The 23297-nt window shown below is 43.4% G+C and overlaps 1 protein-coding gene and 1 pseudogene across 1 annotated transcript in view; one reads left to right on the top strand and one right to left on the bottom strand.

Annotated features, from left to right (window-relative positions):
• Positions 1-16236, top strand: part of LOC141094360 (uncharacterized) — a 183677-nt pseudogene extending 167441 nt beyond the window's left edge.
• The window catches only part of LOC141093967 (uncharacterized), a 744741-nt gene that overhangs the window by 445428 nt on the left and 276016 nt on the right, over positions 1-23297 (bottom strand). The gene's annotated exons all lie outside the window — the stretch shown is intronic.

Genomic DNA, 23297 nt, shown 5'->3' with positions numbered 1-23297 from the left:
TAGACTGCCTAGCCATGACTCTGTTTGTCGCTGCAAGTAGTCAGCCAGTATCTCCGCAATGTGTCTGTTGTCGCCCAAAGACATCATCTTTAACACAGCCTGCTGACGCTTACCACTAGCTGTTCGATAGTGGGACACCTCGTGTGCAACACTGCCAGCTGCGGATGTAGTGCTCGTGCGACTGCGCTCTGTGGACGAGCTTTCGCTGATAGACGAGGAGGAGGAGAAGCTAAAGCCTACAGCCAACTGTTTCCTATACCGTGGGCTAGGCAGCACTGTTCCACCGCCACTGTCCCCAGTGGAGCCTGCATCCACCACATTAACCCAGTGCTCAGTGATGGACACTTAACGGCCCTGGCCATGCCTACTGATCCATGCATCCGTTGTGAGGTGCACCTTTCCACTCACTGATTGTTTTAGTGCATGGACAATGCGGTCTTTCACATGGAGGGCAGAGATGGCTTTTTGAGAAAAGAAGTGCCAACTGGGTAGGTCATAGCGTGGGACAGCGTAGGCCATGAGGTCGCGGAAAGTTTCGCTTTCAACCAAACGGGCATCATCTCTAATGAGATTAGTTTGGCAATGTAGGCGTTCAAACAGTGTACGCGGATGAGAGGATGAGTACTTTCTTGCCCTACTCAGAGTGTCTGGTAGGGTGAGCTGGACTGGAGAGCTGCATATGGGGGAAGTAGCGGTGGACCGGATGGAGTGAGACGGCGGTTGGTGATGGTATTGGTGGTGATGGCCTAGATTCAGTGTTGTGTTGCAAAACCATTGTGATTCCCTGAGTGCTTTGGCCTTGCGACGACACCTCCACATTTAGTGCTGGTGGTGTGCTTAATGGTGGCGGTGGTCTTACAGTGGGGGTAGCGATGGAGCGTTGTTGGCTACCTTCAGTCGGAGCAGGTGCACATGTGCTACCTGAGGTTTTGTAGTCCGGTCCACGCTTGCAAGTGCATGTTGATTAAATATCTAAGCATGCAACTGGTATTCAAATTTCTGAGTTGTTTACCTCGGCTAAAGGTCCTTCCGCACTTCTTACAGGTAACCTTTGCCTCATCAGTAGGATTTTGGACAAAGAAGTGCCACACTGCACTCTTCCTACTTTGGTAAACATTTTCTGGCCTTGCATGCTGTGCTAAGTTGACCGTCTGGTCAAGCTGTCCTGCAACTCTTTTAGTTTTTGTTCCACGTTTTAGGACAGCTACGGGTCTGCTAGATAACAGCTGCTGCGATGTCAATGCCTGCTGCGGATCCTTCTCCTTATCTGAACTATTGCCAGCGCCACTCTTCTCCCCCAATGGATGCCAATCCGGGTCCGGAACTGGGTCATCCATCACCTCCTCTTCAAAGTCATCTGCACCTTCCTCTTTACCTTCCTCTGTGTCACCGTGTAAGGTGGTATAGTATGCGGGAAGGGGCACCTGGGTTTCATCAGGGTCAGATTCTGGCTCAATAGACTGCGAGGGCAATGTAGTGCTGTGGGTCAATGTACCAGCAGAATCATCTAGCACATGGTATGTGAAAAGAGCTCCATAGAGTAATCTGAAGTGTGGGCTTCCGCATCCTTAACTTTTGGTGGGGGTGAAGGACACAAGGAAAGGGGTTTTTATGACCAGAACCCTGCACTGACGACTCCGTGCTTGCAGGTTTTGACCGTTCAGAAGAGGAGGCAATAGAGCTGGTGGCTGTTTCGGCAATGTACGCCAAAACCTGTTCCTGATGCTCCGGCTTTAAAAGCGGTTTTCCTACTCCAAGAAAAGGCAACCTTACAGGCCTTCTTGGGCCAGAGAATGACGCAGGCTCAACACCTCCTGCCTTAGCTGCTATTGTGCTTTTGCCAGAACCACCATCAGTACCAGCTGTGCCCCCCTGCCCACATCCGCGGCCTCTTCCACCATACTTCCTCATGTTTGGGAAAATGTACCAAAAATACCAGCAGAGAGATGGTACTGTATGAGGAGCGTCCAGCTGTGTAAGGTGTATTAAACAAATTAAATCAACATATATTATGTTAGTCACAGACGCTCTCACAGTATGTATTGGACCATAATCCAACAAGCAGATATACGGAACTGTATCAGAAGTGTACAGCTGTATACGATTTTTGTGCAACTAACAATCTCCATACATGTATTTACGGAGTGTCACACACACGCTGACTAGGTATAAAAGTGACTGTAATGCGAACGGCAGATATACAATACTGTTGGAGAATCGGACAGCTCTATATGATGTGTGTAAGGAAAATTGTCAAGCTCCATGTATTTGTATATGGACTGACACGCTGTCTCTGTCTAGTTTTGACCGTAATCAAACAGCAGATACACGAAACTGTTTGAAAAACGGACAGGACTCTAAGGTGTAGGTCTGGAAAAATTCCTCGGCTTTTTTTTCCAGAGTCACACACAGGTAGATTCTATTTGTCTATGCTAGAAGGCGGTACACAGTAGTGTGTGAGGAGCGTACACCGCTAGACGGTGTGTGAAAAAATGAACGCTCAGTAACTTACCAGGACAAAATAATAAAATTTGGAGTGCTTTGAAAAAAGCAGTTTGAACAGCAGTGTGCACACAGCAATGCAGCTGGCAGGTAGCCTTAAAAGGCAGCCTAATCACCACCAGCGCTGCTGCACACAACAAAAATCCTCCCCTTTCACTGCATACTAACTGTACAGTGAAAAGCGCTATCAGCAGAAGCAGCTGTTTTTTTTTCTTCCCTGTCTAACGCTCTCCCTGTTCAGAATCAGCAGCAGCGCCTCTCCCTATTGTAAGATCGGCGGAAGTAAGATGGCGGTCGGCGTTCACAGCCTTTTATACCCACTGTGACGCCACACAAAGCCAGCCATCACTTCAATGCCCTTCTCTAAGATGGTGCTGGCCGCTGCCTATGTCATCGCGTTGCGCACAGTGTACGTCCTCCATCATTGGCTGAAAAAAGGCACTGGAAGCATCATTTGAAACGCGACTTTGGCGCTCAGGTCGCCGACATCATGGCCGACCTCACGCTATGGTCGGGTTTCGTTTCATTACTTTAAAAAATGAAGGTCAGTCAGTCCAAAAAATTGGGAAAACTTTGAAAGTGTCCCTAAGTGCAGTGGCAAAAACCATCAAGCACTACAAAGAAACTGGCTCACATGAGGACCGCCCCATGAAAGGAAGACACACAGAGTTCTAGCAGCAGACCCATCTCTACAACAACTGTTAAGAGGAGACTTTGTGCAGCAGGCCTTCATGGTAAAATAGCTGCTAGGAAACCACTGCTAAGGACAGGCAACAAGCAGAAGAGACTTGTTTGGGCTAAAGAACCCAAGGAATGGACATTAGACCAGTGGAAATCTGTGCTTTGGTCTGATGAGTCCAAATTTGAGATCTTTGGTTCCAACCACCGTGTCTTTGTGCGACGCAGAAAGGTGAACGGATGGACTCTACATGCCTGGTTCCCACCGTGAAGCATGGAGGAGGAGGTGTGATGGTGTGGGGGTGCTTTACTGGTGACACTGTTGGGGATTTATTCAAAATTGAAGACATACTGAACCAGCATGGCTACCACAGCATCTTGCAGCGGCATGCTATTCCATCCGGTTTGCGTTTAGTTGGACCATCATTTATTTTTCAAAAGGACAATGACCCCAAACACACCTCCAGGCTGTGTAAGGGCTATTTGACCAAGAAGGAGAGTGATGGGGTGCTACGCCAGATGACCTGGCCTCCACAGTCACCAGACCTGAACCCAATCGAGATGGTTTGGGGTGAGCTGGACTGCAGAGTGAAGGCAAAAGGGCAACAAGTGCTAAGCATCTCTGGGAACTCCTTCAAGACTGTTGGAAGACCATTTCCGGTGACTACCTCTTGAAGCTCATCAAGAGAATGCCAAGCGTGTGCAAAGCAGTAATCAAAGCAAAAGGTGGCTACTTTGAAGAATCTAGAATATAAGACATATTTTCAGTTGTTTCACACTTTTTTGTTAATTATATAATTCCACATGTGTTAATTCATAGTTTTGATGCCTTCAGAGTGAATCTACAATTTTCATAGTCATGAAAATAAAGAAAACTCTTTGAATGAGAAGGTGTGTCCAAACTTTTGGTCTGTACTGTATATATAATATTGCGTTGCAAAAGTATTTGGCCCCCTGGAACTTTTCAACCTTTTCCCACATATCATGCTTCAAACATAAAGATACCAAATGTAAATTTTTGGTGAAGAATCAACAACAAGAGGGACACAATTGTGAAGTTGAACGAAATTTATTGGTTATTTTTAAATTTTTGTGGAAAGTCAAAAACTGAAAAGTGGGGCGTGCAATATTATTCGGCCCCTTTAACTTAATACTTTGTTACGCCACCTTTTGCTGCGATTACAGCTGCTAGTCACTTGGGGTATGTCTCTATCAGTTTTGTACAGCGAGAGACTGAAATTCTTGCCCATTCTTCCTTGGCAAACAGCTTGAGCTCAGTGAGGTTGGATGGAGATCGTTTGTGAACAGCAGTTTTCAGCTCTTTCCACAGATTCTCGATTGGATTCACGTCTGGAATGTGACTTGGCCATTCTAACACCTAGATACGTTTATTTGTGAACCATTCCATTGTAGATTTTGCTTTATTTTTGGGATCATTGTCATGTTGGAAGACAAATCTCCGTCCCAGTCTCAGGTCTTTTGCAGACTCCAACAGGTTTTCTTCAAGAAAGGTCCTGTATTTGGCGCCATCCATCTTCCCATCAATTATAACCATCTTCCCTGTCCCTGCTGAAGAAAAGCAGCCCCAAACCATGATGCTGCTACCACCATATTTGACAGTGGGGATGGTGTGTTCAGGGTAATGTGCTGTGTTGCCTTTACGCCAAACATATTGTTTGGTATTGTTGCCAAAAAGTTTGATTTTGGTTTCATCTGACCAGAGCACCTTCTTCCACATGTTTGGTGTGTCTCCCAGGTGGCTTGCTGCAAACTTTAAACAACACTTTTTATGGATATCTTTGAGAAATCGCTTTCTTCTTGCCACTCTTCCATAAAGGCCAGATTTGTGCAGTGTACGACTGATTGTTGTCCTATGGACAGACTGTCCCACCTCAGCTGTAGATCTCTGCAGTTCATCCAGAGTGATCATGGGCCTCTCTGCTGCATCTCTGATCAGTCTTCTCCTTGTTTGAGATGAAAGTTTAGAAGGACGGCCGGGTCTTGGTATATTTGCAGTGGTATGATACTCCTTCTATTTCAATATGATCGCTTGCACAGTGCTCCTTGGGATGTTTTAAAGTTTTGGAAATCATTTTTTATCCAAATCCGGCTTTAAACTTCTCCACAACAGTATCACGGACCTGCCTGTTGTGTTCCTTGGTTTTCATGATGCTCTCTGTGCTTCAAACAGAACCCTGAGACTATCACAGAGCAGGTGCATTTATACGGAGACTTGATTACACACAGGTGGATTATATTTATCATCATTAGTCATTTAGGACAACATTGGATCATTCAGAGATCCACAATGAACCTCTGGAGCGAGTTTGCTGCCCTGAAAGTAAAGGAGTCGAATAATATTGCACGCCCCACTTTTCAGCTTTTGAATTTCCACAAAAATTTAAAATAACTAATAAATTTCATTCAACTTCACAATTGTGTCCCACTTGTTATTCAATTTCTTCACCAAAAATTTACATTTGGTATCTTTCTGTTTTGAAGCATATGTGGGAAAAGTATATTTTAATATATATTTCATGGGCTCATCTTCTTGACCACAACAGGTTACACTACCTGTGTTGCCCATAGCAACCAATCATCATTTCACCAGAGCCGTTTAAAAGATAACAGCTTAGCTGTGATTGGTTGCTTTGAGCAACAGTTTTCCTTGTAGACGGTTGTGGTAACTAAGACCTATTATTATCATTTCTATGATGTTATCGTCCTTCTGTAAAGCTGGAAATAACACAATTTAGTACCGTGCCGACACAGACCACCCTCTGACACAGACTGCAGGGGGAGCCCAGAATCAGGAACTTCTTTGTCTGGCATGAAGCATCTCATTAATTTAAAATTTCAAATACAGATTAAAATAAAAAGAAACACACTGTCACAACAGTGCTTTTATGCTCTTAATAATAAAAACATTACCAACCTGGCTCGTTGCCTAAAGTGTTTACCGTTACTCCGTCCTCCCATATGTTTACATACAACTTCTGGCACTACATCTAACCCGCAACAGATTACCCACAAATTTCGACAAAAACGTGAACAATTATAAAATAACACTACCACTGTAAACTCTGATATGCTGGAAACCTTTCTAAATTCCATTCCTCTTCCAACCCTTAACTCTAATCTGGTCGAACTCCTAGATCAAGCCATCACTCCGAGCAAAATAGAGATAGCAACCCAACAATTGAAACCCAATAAAAACCAGGTCCGGATGGATTCACTGCCCTTTATTACAAAAAATACAGAAGGTAATAAACCGGGGCAGCTTCACTAACGGCTGCAATATCCATGATACCAAAACCAATCTCTGACCACTTACTGTGATCTAGCTACAGACCAATATCTCTTATTAATATAGACCTTAAGATCTTAGCTAAAATCCTGTCCCAGCGCCTAAACTCAGGCCTGGGATCCCTAATATGCAGAGACCAGGTTGGTTTTGTTCCCTGCAGACAAGCTTGAGATAACATGTAGAATCTCCCATCTGTTGCACCACTTCAAATAACACAGCCTAGCAAGTATGCTATTATCACTTGATATTAAAAAGGCCTTTGATTGCGTCTCTTGGCCATATCTGTTTGCAGTCTTGCAGAAATGGAAGTTCCCTGATTATTTTCTTTCATGGGTCCGAGCTCTTTATAGTTCCCCTTCGCCTTATTTTCGCTCTAATGGCTTCTCTTCAGGGTCCTTTCCAATCAGAAGAGGTACTCTCCAAGGTTGCCCCCTATCACCTCTATTATTCCTTCCCGCAATTGAACCATTGGCTATCCATCTCCATCTTAAAGCAAATATACAAGGTTTAGATATTGCATCAGTTTCTCACAAACCTGTCATGTTTGTAGATGATATACTACTTATCCTATCAGCCCCTCAGACATCTCTGCCAGCTTTGCTTCAATCCCTTAGTAATTTTGAACACATTTCTGGCTTAAAGATAAACCAATCAAAATCATATGTTATGAACATATCTCGCCCCCTTGACATTATCTCACAACTCCAACAAGACTTCCCCTTTCAATTGGCCACCATCCACCTAGATTACTAAGGAGTGAAATTGACAGCCAATCTGGACTCCCTCTTTTCAGCTAACTACCCTCAAATACTTCGTAAAAATTTTTTGCTACTTCAGGCATGGAAAAAACTACACCTCTCCTGGCTCGGTCGGGTATGTGCACTTAATATGACCATACTCCCCAAACTGCTCTACCTATTTCAAGTCCTGCCAATTCCTGTCCCTTTGCATTACCTCAAAACGGCCCAGCGACTAGTCAACATTTTCATTTGGAAAGGTGGCCTCCCTAGGGTTTAAAGAGTTATTCTTTATAGACATCGCTTAAAAGGAGGTCTGGGAGTTCCTAACCTTTCCAAATACTACCAAGCAGTCCAACTAGCCCAGTTGACTTTATATCATGCATATTCAGAACCTCCCCTGTGGCTTTCACTGGAAGCTCCTGAATGCCACCTGGTTCCCTCAATGTTTTATTATGGATCCTCCCCGCTCACCGTAAACATATCTTAAATCCTATCATGGCACATTCCCTAAAAATTTGGGACTCGCTAAAATACTCTTCACAATTGATTTCACCATTCTTACCTCCTGTCACCCTTTGGGGTAATCCCCAGTTTTCCCCAGGCTGAGTCCTTTAAGAAATTTCAATTATGGTTTTCTGCGGGGATCACTAGAGTCCGTCATCTTATTAATGTAGATGGAATTATCCCATTCTCAGCCCTTCAAGAAAAATATCACTTTTCCCCCCAGAAAGGTGTTTCGTTATCTGCAACTCAAAAATTGTCACTTCACTACTAAAAAACTACGTTTCTCGTTGGGAGTCTGATATTGGTTCCACTCTAATGGATTTGGAGTGGTCCCAAATTTGGTCCTCCTCTACAGGAGGAATATTACACTCAGGGGGCAGAGACGCCACGCTGAAATGCTCTGTGATGCTCTGTGCTGCGGGGACACTGCGCCTCCACCGTGCACAGACGGGAGGGAACCTGGAGATGACATACAGGTATATACTATATACATGGGAGATGACATACAGGTATATGCTATATACAGAAGGAGATGACATACAGGTATATACACTGCTAAAAAAATAAAGGGAACACTTAAACAACAGACCATAACTCCAAGTTAATCAAACTTGTGTGAAATCAAACTGTCCACTTAGAAAGCAACACTGTTAGACAATCAATTTCACATGCTGTCATGCAAATGGAATAGACAACAGATGGGAATTATTGGCAATTATCAAGACACACTCAATAATGGAGTGGTTCTGCAGGTGGGGACCACAGACTACATCTCAGTACCAATGCTTTCTGGTTGATGTTTTGGTCACTTTTGAATGTTGGTTGTGCTTTCACACTCATGGTAGCAGGAGACGGACTCTACAACCCACACAAGTAGATCAGGTAGTGCAGCTCATCCAGGATGGCACATCAATGCGATCTGTGGCAAGAAGGTTTGCTGTGTCTGTAACTTAGTGTCCAGAGGCTGGAGGCGCTACCAGGAGACAGGCCAGTACACCAGGAGATGTGGAGGGGGCTGTAGGAGGGCAACAACCCATCAGCAGGACCGCTACCTCAGCCTTTGTGCAAGGAGGAACAGGAGGAGAACTGCCAGAGCCCTGCAAAATGACCTCCAGCAGGCCACAAATGTGCTTGTGTCTGCACAAATGGTTAGAAACCGACTCCATGAGGATGGTCTGAGTGCCCGACATCCACAGATGGGGGTTGTGCTCACAGCCCAACACCGTGCGCCCCTCCAAAGCAATGCCACCCCACACCATTACTGACACACTGCCAAACCGGTCATGCTGAAGGATGTTGCAGGCAGGAGATCGCTCTCTACAGCGTCTCCAGACTCCGTCACATTTGTCACATGTGCTCACTGTGAAACTGCTTTCATCTGTGAGGAGCACAGGGTGCCAGTGGCAAATTTGCCAATCCTGGTGTTCTGTGGCAAATGCCAAGCGTCGTGCATGGTGTTGGGTTGTGAGCGCAACCCCCATCTGTGGACGTCAGGCACTCAGACCTCATGGAGTCGGTTTCTAACTGCAGACACATGCACATTTGTGGCCAGCTGGAGGTCATTTTGCAGGGCTCTGGTAGTGCTCCTCCTGTTCCTCCTTGCACAAAGGCTGAGGGAGTGGTCCTGCTGCTGGGTTGTTGCCCTCCTATGGCCCCCTCCACATCTCCTGGTGTACTGGCATGTCTCCTGGTAGTGCCTCCAGCTCTCTGAACACTACGCTGACAGACACAGCAAACCTTCTTGCCACAGCTTGTTGTAGAGTCCGTCTCATGCTACCAGGAGTGTGAAAGCACAACCAACATTCAAAAGTAACTAAAACATCAGCCAGAAAGCATTGGTACTGAGATGTGGTCTGTGGTCCCCACCTGCAGAACCCCTCCTTTATTGAGGGTGTCTTGATAATTGCCAATAATTTCCATCTGTTGTCTATTTCATTTGCACAACAGCATGGGAAATTGATTGTCAATCAGTGTTGCTTCCTAAGTGGACAGTTTGATTTCATTGAAGTTTGATTTACTTGGAATTATATTCTGTTGTTTAAGTGTTCCCTTTATTTTTTTGAGCAGTGTACTATATACAGGAGGAGCTGACACACAGGTATATACTATATACAGGAGGAGATGACATACAAGTATACACTATATACAGGAGGAGATGACACACAGGTATACACTATATACAGGAGGCGATGACACACAGGTATATACTATATACAGGAAGAGTTGACACACGGGTATATACTATATACAGGAGACGATGACACACAGGTATATACTATATACAGGAGGCGATGACACACAGGTATATACTATATACAGGAAGAGTTGACATACTGGTATATACTATATACAGGAGACGATGACACACAGGTATATACTATATACAGGAGGAGATGACACACAGGTATATACTATATACAGGAGGAGATGACACAGGTATATACTGTATACAGGAGGAGATGACACACAGGTATACACTATATACAGGGGGAGATGACATGCAGGTATATACTATATACAGGAGGAGATGACATACAGGTATATACTATGTACAGGAGGAGATGACATACAGGTATACACTATATACAGGAGGAGATGACACGGGTATATACTATATACAGGAAGAGTTGACATACAGGTATATACTATATACAGGAGGCGATGACACACAGGTATATACTATATACAGGAAGAGTTGACACACAGGTATACACTATATACAGGAGGAGATGACACACAGGTATATACTATATACAGGAGGAGATGACATACAGGTATATACTATATACAGGGGGAGATGACACACAGGTATATACTATATACAGGAGGAGATGACACACAGGTATATACTATATACAGGAGGAGATGACATACAGGTATATACAGGGGAAGATGACACACAGGTATACACTATATACAGGAGGAGATGACACAGGTATATACTATATACAGGAGGCGATAACACACAGGTATATACTATATACAGGAGGCGATGACACACAGGTATATACTATATACAGGAGGCAATGACACACAGGTATACACTATATACAGGAGACGATGACACACAGGTATATACTATATACAGGAGGAGATGACACACAGGTATATACTATATACAGGGGGAGATGACACAGGTATACACTGTATACAGGAGGAGATGACACACAGGTATACACTATATACAGGAGGAGATGACACAGGTATATACTATATACAAGAGGCGATGACACACAGGTATATACTATATACAAGAAGAGTTGACATACAGGTATATACTATATACCGGAGACGATGACACACAGGTATATACTATATACAGGAGGAGATGACATACAGCGACAATTTATGTGAAATATAATCATTATAATTTGTTATAATTAACCACAGATACTATGCCTGGGCAATGCCAGGCTCTTCCTCTAGTTAAGAATAAAATAAAAAATCGCATTATAGTCACATTAAGTGCTCATACTCCTCTGTGAGGAAAATTGGCAAGTGCAATCCAATAAAAAAAATCAGACCGCACTCTGATCAGTGTTATTCTATGAGCATGCTGCAACTGTCCTTGTATCTTGGACGAGTCTTGCCGATGCAAGTCAGTGGTTTAGAGGAAAAAAATCGTACTTTTTTTTTTTTTAACAAGCTCATGTCCTTTGAAAAGCCAGCAATTTATCTACCGCATATAGTAAAATCACAGCGTGACCCAACAGAATAGAGTAGGTAGATATAAAGATGTCAGTCACATATAGAATTAGTAGTGTGTGCTGCTTACTCTGTGTATGGAATGGGGCTTAGTTACCCGCTGTATACCCTGGATACCAGCGTGCTCGCGCTGAAAGCAGACGTTGAGAGCTGGTATCCAGGGTAAATAGCGGGTAACTAAGCACGCATACGCTTAGTTACCCGCTATTTACCCTGGATACCAGCGTCCTCACTGGTCCTGATCGCTGGTAAGATCTGCCTGTTTGACAGCTCACCAGCGATCATGTAGCGACACACCAGCGATCCTGACCAGGTTGTATCGCTGGGATCGCTGGTGCGACGTTTAATGTAATGGGACCCTTCCTCTGTCTAAGTTCTAAGTTCATGTTAAAATCGTATTGCAATTACATGGCATTCGGATGTCAGTTGGATGCTAGGTGTGAGAAATCAGCTTGTACTCGCATGAAAGTTGCATGGCACTTTCATGACATTAGTCCTACTATTCTGGACCGAAATTGGAGCTATTTTTTTCATGGTAATGGGTGCAATCCATTAACACCTAATCCCCTGAAGCCATTGTCACCTGTAAGCAAACAAAAATAAAAGACAACAATATCTCTCACCTGTCCAAAGTTGAAAGAATCGAGTTACAAACACTGTAATCCATCTGTGCGACATTTGCTCATAATAATAATCTTTATTTATATAGCGCCAACATATTCTGCAGCACTTTACAATTCAACAGTTCATATACAACAGTCATAACAAAGTTAACGATAATACAATAATTAATGCAAAGATATTGCTGACCCTGCTGTGGTGGGAGTGACACAAAGTACAGGGGCTTATTTACAATGATGATCCAACCATCTTGAGGAATTATGGGTGGATAAATGTTGGATGAGATAGTTACCAGGCAATATTTGTAGTACTTTTGGGCTCGATGGAGTCTGATTGGGGGTTATGAGGCAACTGCTCCTGCTGAAGAACAGGGGAAAATGACTCCCTGCAGCTAGAGCGGGCCTATAAACTGTGATGACCTCAGTGAGATCATGGCAGTTCACCTTGAGAAATAAGGGTGCAATGAGTCATTCTACGCAGCTTTTCAACGTGAGTGGTCGCTTCAGGTCACCGCTTATGCCGATAAGCAAATGTCGCACAAATGGATTACAGCATGGGACACTTTGGCTTATTTCAGCTTTGGACAGGTGAGGGATATTGTTTTTTTCATTTTTGTTTCTTTACAGGGGACAATGGCTTCACTGGATTAGGTGTTAAGGTGAGTGTAATGTGATTTTTTTTTTTTAAATTTTATACTTAATTTTCTTTATGTAGTCAGCGGGGGCCGAATACAACTCTCCACATTGTCTCCTGCTTGTGCTGATCACAGGCAGAGCAGGGTATAATGATGTGAGCTGTTTTCAACACCCGGAGCCGGGGGTCAGCGCGAACAGTACCGCTGATTCCCAGGCGCCGGTACGTGTCACACAGATGATACACAGATGTCATCCATGTGTCATTAGTGTGCACGTGTGCAAGACATTTTGTGGCCCGTTCTACTGCTAAAAAAACAGTCATGTCAGCGTGCCTTGCCCACAGACACACGGTCCGTTGGAACCCACTGACATGTGCGCAGATCCATTCACTTGAATGGGTCTACGTGTTTGTGTCTCCGGTACATATGAAAACTGTCACTACACGTACTGGACACACTGATGTGTAAAGAAGGCCTTAAGGGGGTACTCTCATTTCCAATTAGAAATATGGTATAGTTTTCCTGTTTCTCTGTCGCTTACCCCATGTTCAGGGCATTGCAGTAGCTTAGGTATCCATGGTTATGACCACTAGTAACTAAAAGTCACTATATCAGTGGTAGTAACCATGGATGCCTAAGCTAATGCAATGCTCTGCACATGGGGTAAGAGACAGTGAGTCAGAAGAACTATACTACATATTTCCTAATATTATTACACCTACTACATATTGGGATGTTTAATCAGAGATGGGAATACCCCTTTAAGAATCTCACGTTTTTATGGTGTATATTTTTATCTGTTGCTATAGATTGTAATGTAATAAAGCTTATTTTTTCCCTTTATTGCTTCAAACTTTTCTGTGTTTGTGTACTATGTTTGTCGATTGTACTTTAGAGGTTCAGTACCATGGGATTTGTGAACAGGTGGCTCACCACTGTCTTAGGTCATAGTTTCATTATACTTTGAGTTGTATAGAATTGTGTATATAGAAATTATATGAAATATAAGGCATTGATATTGAAAAATATTAAACTTCGTTTCATTCTTGGCAGGTGACTGTGGTGTCAAACCAGATACCTATGAAAAGCATGCCATTATTCCAGCTATACCTCCAGCCCTTCAGAGCAAAAATCAGTCATCGGAGCCTTTTCAATCAGTCACCTATTTGGATTCATCACAGACTGTTAAGCAAAATGAAAGCAGCAAAAGTGATGTTGAGCATCAAATAATTCCCACAGAGAAGAAACCATTTTCCTGTTCAGAATGTGGGAAATATTTTAAGCATAAATCTAAATTGCTTGCACATGAGAGAATTCACACAGGGGAGAAGCCGCTTTCATGTTCAGAATGTGGGAAGTGTTTCACGGTTAAATCAACACTTGTTAGACATCAGAAATGTCACACTGGAGAGAAGCCGTATTCATGTCCAGAGTGTGGGAAATGTTTTATCCAGAAATCAGATCTTTTTAATCATGAAAGAATTCACACAGGAGAGAAGTCATATTCATGTCCAGAATGTGGGAAACGTTTTATCCAGAAACCAAATCTTCTTAAACATCAAAGAAGTCACACAGGCGAGAAGCCACATTCATGTCCAGAATGTGGGAAATGTTTTTTACAGAGATCAGATCTTTTTAAACATCAAAGAATTCACACAGGAGAGAAGCCGTATTCATGTCCAGAATGTGAGAAACGTTTTATCCAGAAACCAAATCTTCTTAAACATCAAAGAACTCACACAGGAGAGAAGCCACATTCATGTCCAGAATGTGGGAAATGTTTTATCCAGAAATCAGATCTTTTTAAACATCAAAGAATTCACACAGGAGAGAAGCCGTATTCATGTCCAGAATGTGAGAAATGTTATACTACAAGTTCAAAACTTGTTGCACATCAGAGAACTCATATAGGGTAGAAACTATTTTTTTATGTTCAGAATGTGGGAAATATTATTCCTGGGAATCATATCTTCTTCATCATCTAAAAACTCATGTAGGGTGGGAAGGAAATAAACTTACATTTAGTTGATAAACGGGTGAAACTGGATATACCAGTATTGTAAGCACAAAGGGGCTTTTGCTGGAGGTAGGTGTCAATCCTGGCACCTTAGCTCCTGGATTCTCAGCTTAGAGGGATATTAGAAAATGGTCTGTACTAGAAGGAATATTTCCTATTGTCTGTATAGGAAGGCACAGGTATTTGAAAGGGCGCAACTTGGCTCATCCATCCATTCATAGACCGCATCTTTAAACCACTTCCCAACAGGAGCTGTGTTACCGCAAACTGCCATCTAGCTATGGCTCTGTGATCAGCTACATCAGCCATCTGTCATTATACAGTTGATGTCCCATCCGGTGACAATGTAAAAGAGTTTAAAAAAAAAAAGTTAATTGTAAAAAAAAAAATTTTTTAATCACAAAATAAAGAACCAAAAAGAAAATTTATTAATCCAATAAATACATTTATTTTTGGTTAAATTAAAATAAAAAGTACACATATTTGGTATCGCCCCTTCTGGAATGACCCTGACTATAAAACTGCCCCACTAGTCCCTATAGAACTGTCCCCTTCAGTGAACACCGAAAAAACAAAAAAAGGAAAAAAAAAACTATGCTTTGTCATCATGTTGCTGAACAAAAAGTGGAAAAATACGCGATAAAAAAAAACAATCTTCGTAAAAATTATACAGCTGAAACCGTCATCTTGTCCTGCAAAAAACAAGCCACCATACGGGTCCTTCAGCAGAAAAACAAAAACGTTATAGCTCTCATAATAAAGCGATTTTTTTTTTTTTTTTTGATAAAATAGTTTTTGTATAAAAGCACTAAAGCATAAAAGAATATAAATAAAGTATCGCTGTAATAGTACTGACCCGAATAATAAAACTGCCTTATCAATTTTACTACATGCGGAACAGCATAAAAAAAAAAATATATGAATTACTTTTTTTTTTGTTCATTCTGCCTCCCAAAAATCAGAATAAAAAGCGATCAAGAAATGTCATGTGTCTGAAAATTATACCAATAAACGTCAACTCGTCCTGCAAAAACCAAGTCCTCACATGACTGTCAGCAACACTATGGAAAAATTATAGCTCTCAAAATATGGCGATGCAGTTTTTGCAATAAAAAGTGTCTCCTCAGTGTGTAACAGCAGCCAAATATAAAAAATATAAATCTGGTGTGACGACACAGCATTCTATCTGAATTATCCACACGTCTATTTCCTGTAAGCCAGGAGGAATAGACTATTATCTATATGTTGAGTTTTACATTTATGCATTTGTTCTTCAGTTGGTCAAGAGCCATACAGTGTTGTCATATTAGTCTTAAATGTTGATTTTTGATCATTTTGAATAGCTAATGTTTGCCTCTTACATCGGCTCCTACAACTTATTGTCTGCTATCTTTAGAATACATTGATGTAGGGTAATTGAACACTGGATTTTTCCTTAATCTTTTGAATGACCATTGTGTGGGTCCTGTGGCTTGCTGACTTGCAAAACAGAGGATTAACAACTATACAAATTAATTAAATAGTTAAACAATGCAAGGTTACCTCATCACATCTTCCTCTTGACCTCTGGATGCTGACTTGAATGACAACAGTTGTAAGCTATGTAAGTGGAATATGCCTCTAACAATTTACATTCAGACATTCAATCATCCAGAGAGCCCAGTAGTCCCATCAGCTGACACCAGTGACCGGAGTTAACTTTATACCTCCAATCACAGCTGAGCACTGCATGGGAACCGTGGCTCTCTTACCAGCAGGGATGATTTCACTGCCGATCAGAAGCAGTGTTTGCCATGCTGTCATGCACAGAGATCGAGTACCTAGGACACGTGGTCTCTGCTGGAGTAAGACCGTTACATGAGAAAATTGCAGCAGTACAGGATTGGCCCATCTCAAAGACCGTGAAGGATGTTCCGGCCTTTTTGGGACTAACTGGATACTATCGGCGATTCATAAAGAACTTCACTCGCATCGTGAATCCATTGTTAGAACTACTGAAGGGGATGCCATCTGGTGCAAAGAACAGGACAATTCAGTGGGGAGAACATCAAAAGAAAGCATTCCAAGCTTTGAAAGTGGGCTTGACTGAAGCATCAGTCCTAGCCTTCGCTGACTTCTCTCAACCATTCATTCTCCATACTGATGGGAGCCTAATGGACTTGGAGCTGTATTTTCCCAGATTCAAGATGGAAAAGAGCGTGTGATTGCCTATACGAGTTGCTCTCTCCATGACTCCAGACGGAGCCCAGACAACTACAGTTCATTCAAGCTGGAGCTGTTAGCATTAGTGTGGGCCATGATGGAGAAGTTTGCGGAATTCTTGTCTGGTTCTGAAGTCCTAGTATGCACCGATAAACCACTGGCCCACTTGTACTTGGAGAACGCAAAGTTGGGGGCCCTGGAGCAGTGCTGGGTGGCTTGAATGGCCAAGTACCGGTATAGAATTGCCTACAGGAGGGGAGCCAAAAATACTCATTCAGATGCACTATCTAGGGTGACTCACAAGAAGTCTGGTTCCAACCGAGATTAAGAATTGGAGGCCGAAGAAGTTCCCGAGTTCCGTGATTCTGCCAAGACGTTGGCAGCTACGCGGGAACAGGTATATGCAGTGTCCCGGGAAAATGTATTAGGGCAGCCTCATGACGAATGGGCACAGGTCCAGCAGGAAGACGGAGAACTGGCACAAATAAGACTGGGTGGCCCTCAAACAACTACCCCGCCAGAGTGAGAGGGAGGCCCTGTCTCCTGGGGCTCTACAAATCTTTCATCAATGGGAGAGACTCCAACTGAGGAATGGATTGTTGTATCGGAAGATCCAATTGCAACGGGCCCTGACTGTTATTTGGCAAGTGGTGATCCCCTAAATGCTGCTGCATAAAGTGGCCATGGAGGCACATGAGAGAGGAGCTCACTTCGGCCCGGTAAAGATCTTTCAGTGGCTACAAAAACTAGTTCACCATGCCTTGCTAAAGTCCATGGTAGAGGAAGTATGCTGACTCTGTAGGAGCTGTGAATTGGCCAAACCTCCAGAACAGAGAGCTCCCACACAAACTATTGGGACCTCGGCACCTCTAGAAGTGTTGATGATCGATTACTTGATAGGTCCAGCTCATCAAGGGTATGAACATTGCTTGGTAATGACGGATCCTTTCACCAAGTTTGGTCCTGTGTCGGTGTCACAACGGCAAACAGCTGAATCAGCAGCACATGCCATCTGTAAGAATTTCATCCAAGTGTACAGGTGTACAAAGAGAATGCACTCTGGCCAAGGTGCCTGTTTACTGGGATGAGTAATGGAGGACCTGCATCGCTTATACCAAATCGAGAAATCCCAGACGACACCTTATCATCCTCAAGGAAATGGAGCTTGCAAACGGTTCAATCGTACTCTTATCCAGATGTTAAGGACACTAGAGGAAGACCAAAAGGTGCGATGGCTAGAATTCGTAGTGGAGCTGGTGTGGGTATATAACAACCGAGTACATCGCACAACAGGGTACACTCCCTACACCTTATTGTTTGGCCGGCCAGGAAGAGAGATTACCGAGTTGGAGCTGGATCCAGAGGAGGACTACCCACGGACGAAGGCTACATCATCTGGTGCAGACCAGGTTTCAAGAACTTGAACATCCTGAGACAACTCCCCTGTGAGGCACAGCTCTGCAGGCTGGTGACCGGATGTTGGTACAAGATAAACGTCATCGAGACAAACTGGTGTGTCGATGGGAGAAAACACCATACCTTGTGAAACGACGAATCAACTCTGAATGACCCGTCTATGAAGTTCAACCCGAAGGAGAAGAAAATGCCCCTACTCGTGTTGTACATCGAAACATGCTATGTCCCTTTGTGTCGAGACCCTGTACGAGAAGAAAAACCCAGTATTCCTGAGAATCTTTCCTCAGTCACTGATGATTGTGATGAAGAATGTCCTGAACCTCCACTAGTGAATCCAGAAGGAGAGCAGATCCTCAAGGCTCCTGAGATTCCTGAATTGGCTGTTTCACCAGTACTGAGCGCGTCCCTGCCCCCGTCAGTCCAACCTGACTCAAATACTCAACTTGATTCGACAGTTACTTCTGATTTACGATGCTCTGAATGTTTCACAGCAGGAAAACCTCCTAACCAATATAGTGACATAGTAACAGTAACATAATTATTAAGGTTGAAGGAAGACTTTAAGTTCATCTAGTTCAACCCATATCCTATCCTAACTTGCCCTAACATATTGATCCAGAGGAAGGCAAAAAAAAACCATGTGGCAAACAGTAAGCTCCACATTGGGGAAAAAATTCCTTCGCGACTCCACATACGGCAATCAGACTAGCTCCCTGGATCAACGCAATATTAAGGAAACAAGTGTAGATAACCTGTAATATTATACTTTTCAAGAAAGGCATCCAGTCCCTTCTTAAATTTTATTAGGGAATCACTCATTACAACATCATATGGCAGAGAGTTCCATAGTCTCACTGCTCTTACAGTAAAGAATCCGCGTCTGTGAGTATGCTTAAACCTTCTTTCCACCAGACGAAGAGGATGCCCCCTTGTCCCTGCCACAGGTCTAAGAGTAAAAAGATTATTAGAAAGGTCTTTGTATTGTTCCCGCATATATTTATACATTGTAATAAGATCACCCCTAAGCCTTCGATTTTCCAAACTAAATAACCCCAAGTGTAATAACCTGTCTTGGTATTGCAGACCCCCTAGTTCCCTAATAACCTTGGTCGCTCTTCTCTGCACCCGCTCCAGTTCAGCTATGTCTTTCTTATACACCGGAGACCAGAACTGTACACAGTATTCTAAGTGTGGTCACACTAGTGACTTATATAGAGGTAAAATTATGTTCTCCTCATGAGCATCTATGCCTCTTTTAATGCATCCCATGATTTTATTTGCCTTTGCAGCAGCTGCCTGACACTGGTCACTAAATGTGAGTTTGTCGTCCACCCATACACCCAGGTCTTTATCAGTGACAGTTTTGCCCAGTGTTTTACAATTAAGCACATAATTATACATCTTGTTCGTTCTACCCAAGTGCATGACCTTACATTTATCCCCATTAAAGCTCAATTGCCATTTATCAGCCCAAGCTTCTAGTTTACATAAATCCTCCTGTAATATAAAATTGTCCTCCTCTGTATTGATTACCCTGCAGAGTTTAGTGTCATCTGCAAATATTGAAATTCTACTCTCTATGCCCCCTACAAGGTCATTAATAAATATGTTAAAAAGAAACGGGCCCAAAACTTACCCCTGTGGTACCCCACTGCTAACCGTGACCCAGTCCGAGTGTGCTCCATTAATAACCACCCTTTATTTCCTATCCCTGAGCCAGCTCTTAACCCACCTACATAGATTTTCCCCTATCCCCATTGTTCTCATTTTATGTATCAACCTTTTGTGTGGCACCGTATCAAAAGCTTTTGAAAAGTCCATGTATGCCACGTCCACTGCATTCCCTTGGTCCAGTCCGGAACTTACCTCTTCAAAAAAGCTTATCAGATTAGTCTGACAGGAACGGTCCCTTGTGAACCCATGCAAACGATCAAGATCACTTTATTTGGCAACAAATTGATCAAGGAATAGGAGAATGTCAATGCATACTACAAGAACCCTCGTCCGTGGAATGGCGAGCACAAAGAGAGAGTCAATGTAAGGAGAAGGACCGGACCGGGTGTACCTATTCCATGATGGATCCAGAACTGTCGGGGCTGTCTCCCATGTTGCACGGGAGAAAGCTTAAAACCCCGGACCGACCTTTGCACTCAGTGTTAGGGGGCGCGGCTAAGCTTAAAAAGCCGCAGTGCACGGGAAACATGGTGGGAATGCGTGGCGTGCAGGAGTACCGTGTTGGTGCTCCGACCTCAGCATCGGGACGGAGCAGGCCCATGCCATAGGGGCCCAAGATCCTCGCATATAGACTGCCAACAGAAACTTGTAATGTGCTTGTTGGCACCTGTGACCGGGGTGACAAAATCTCCAGCCAGAGAATAGACGCGTGCGTGTTGAGACAGAGAACCCGAGCAACCCGCTGTGAACTGTATACTGATACACCCTCATACCATTGCCGAGCAACATTAAGCTCTGGCAGTGATAAAGACTATGTATGTTCCTGTGGACCGAGGACCCCCATCAGGACAATGAGGAATCACCGCTGCCGGACCCCTCATGTGCCACCATTGGAAACTATGATTCCACATTCCGACGTCGTCGGACTGATAAGTTTATCGTTACTGAACTTTCCCCTTTAAATTCCCTGCTCTTGTTTTATCCCATTTTGCATAATCTCCTGCAAGCCTGTTTTACTCTACCCTCTCCCTGCATGGAGTATTCTTTGTTAAAGTAAATCACACATTGACCCTTGCTCTGCCTGCTGTCCATTACTGCATCTTGCAACCTGCTCACAAGATAATCCTTTAATCGTCCCACCATGGGGAAATTCAGAGCATTACAGCAGCAAGGCAGGAACAAATACAGATACAGATGCATAAAGGCATTACATTGACAGTAGGTAGGTACATATACGAAAAAAAAAAAAATTGAGAAGAAATATTCTGACAGCTTCTTACTCAGAGAACAGGGTGCTCCTGTTCATGCATCATATGAGAAAGGACTGCTCCTAAACCAATTTCTGAGGTGCCTTTCTGGAGTACAAAAGTCCTTAAAGGTGGGGGCAACCAGAAGCGGCTGCTTACCCATCAGTTACTTTCAGTTCATGAAAGGCTGTCTTTGCCTCCGCAGTCCATTTGGCCATAGCTGATTTTGTCCCCTTAAGGAGGTCAGTCAGGGGTACAGCCAAGATGCCAAAGTTTGAGCGGAATCTCCTAAACAACCTCACAATTCCCAGAAAGGCTCTAACTTGCTTCTTTGAGAGTGGTCTTGGGCAGTTTTTGGTTGCGTCCACTTTACTGAGCTGGGGTTTGATATCGCCTCTACCTTCTACATATCCTAGATATTTGACCACTTCTTTCTTCATGGCCCATTTTTTTTTATTTCTAGAAAACCGCGCCTTCCTGATAGCATCAAACACTGCCTGGACCTTTCACAGATGACATCCCCAATCCGGGCTGAAGAGTACAATATCATTCAGGTATGCCGAAGTGTAATTCTTATGGTGTCCCTATGGAAGATGGAAGGGGCTAACTGCAAACCAAACTGCATCTGGACGTATTGGAAGCAGCCATTGGGAGTAGAGAATGTAGTCTTCTTGGCTTCTTGTGACATGGGGATTTGCCAATATCTCATTGTTAAATCCAAAGTGATTATATACCTTACTGGCACATGTGTCGTGATCAGCTCGTTGATACTCAGCATCAGATATGCACCAAGCTTGGAGACTGCATTCAACTTCCTATAATTGTTATACAGTCACGGCCAAAAGTTTTGAGAATGACACAAATATTATATTTTCACATGATCTGCTGCCCTCTGGTTTTTATGTGTGTTTGTCAGATGTTTTTATCACATACAGAAATATAATTGCAATCATATTATGAGTAACAAAAGGTTATATTGACAGTTAGAATGAGTTAATGCAGAAAGTCAATATTTGCAGTGTTGACCCTTCTTCTTCAGGACCTCTGCAATTCTCCCTGGCATGCTCTCAATCAACTTCTGGATCAAATCCTGACTGATAGCAGTCCATTCTTGCAAAATCAATGCTTTTATTTTGTCTGCATTTGAAGGTTTTTGTTTTTCCACCCATCTCTTGATGATTGACCACAAGTTCTCAATGGGATTAAGATCTGGGGAGTTTCCAGGCCATGGTCCCAAAATCTCTATGTTTTGTTCCCTGAGCCATTTAGTTATCACCTTTGCTTTATGGCAAGGTGCTCCATCATGTTGAAAAAGGCATTGTTGATCGCCAAACTGCTCTTGGACGGTTGGGAGAAGTTGCTCTCGGAGGACATTCTGGTACCATTCTTTATTCATGGCTGTGTTTTTAGGCAAGACTGAGAGCCCATTCCCTAGGCTGAGAAGCAACCCCACACATGAATGGTTTCAGGATGCTTGATAGTTGGCATGAGACAAGACTGGTGGTAGCGCTCACCTCGTCTTCTCCGAATAAGCCGTTTTCCAGATGTCCCAAACAATCGAAAAGGGGATTCATCAGAGAAAATGACTTTACCCCAGTCCTCAGCAGTCCACTCCCTGTACCTCTTGCAGAATATCAGTTTGTCCATGATGTTTTTTCTGGAGAGAAGTGGCTTCTTTGCTGCCCTCCTTGAGACCAGGCCTTGCTCCAAGAGTCTCCGCCTCACAGTGCGTGCAGATGCACTCACAACTGCCTGCTGCCATTCCTGAGCAAGCTCTGCACTGCTGGTAGCCCGATCCCGCAGCTGAAACACTTTTAAGAGACGGTCCTGGCGCTTGCTGGTCTTTCTTGGGCGCCCTGGAGCCTTTTTGGCAACAAGGGAACCTCTCTCCTTGAAGTTCTTGATGATGCGATAGATTGTTGACTGAGGTGCAATCTTTCTAGCTGCGATACTCTTCCCTGTTAGGCCATTTTTGTGCAGTGCAATGATGACTGCACGTGTTTCTTTAGAGATAACCATGGTTAACAGAAGAGAAACAATGATGCCAAGC

Source organism: Dendrobates tinctorius, unplaced genomic scaffold (assembly GCF_039654945.1).
Source record: "Dendrobates tinctorius isolate UK_male_01 unplaced genomic scaffold, ASM3965494v1 ptg000063l, whole genome shotgun sequence".
Lineage (NCBI taxonomy): Eukaryota > Metazoa > Chordata > Amphibia > Anura > Dendrobatidae > Dendrobates > Dendrobates tinctorius.
Note: the sequence above shows the minus strand (reverse complement) of the source record. Positions and strands in the feature narration are given on the sequence as shown.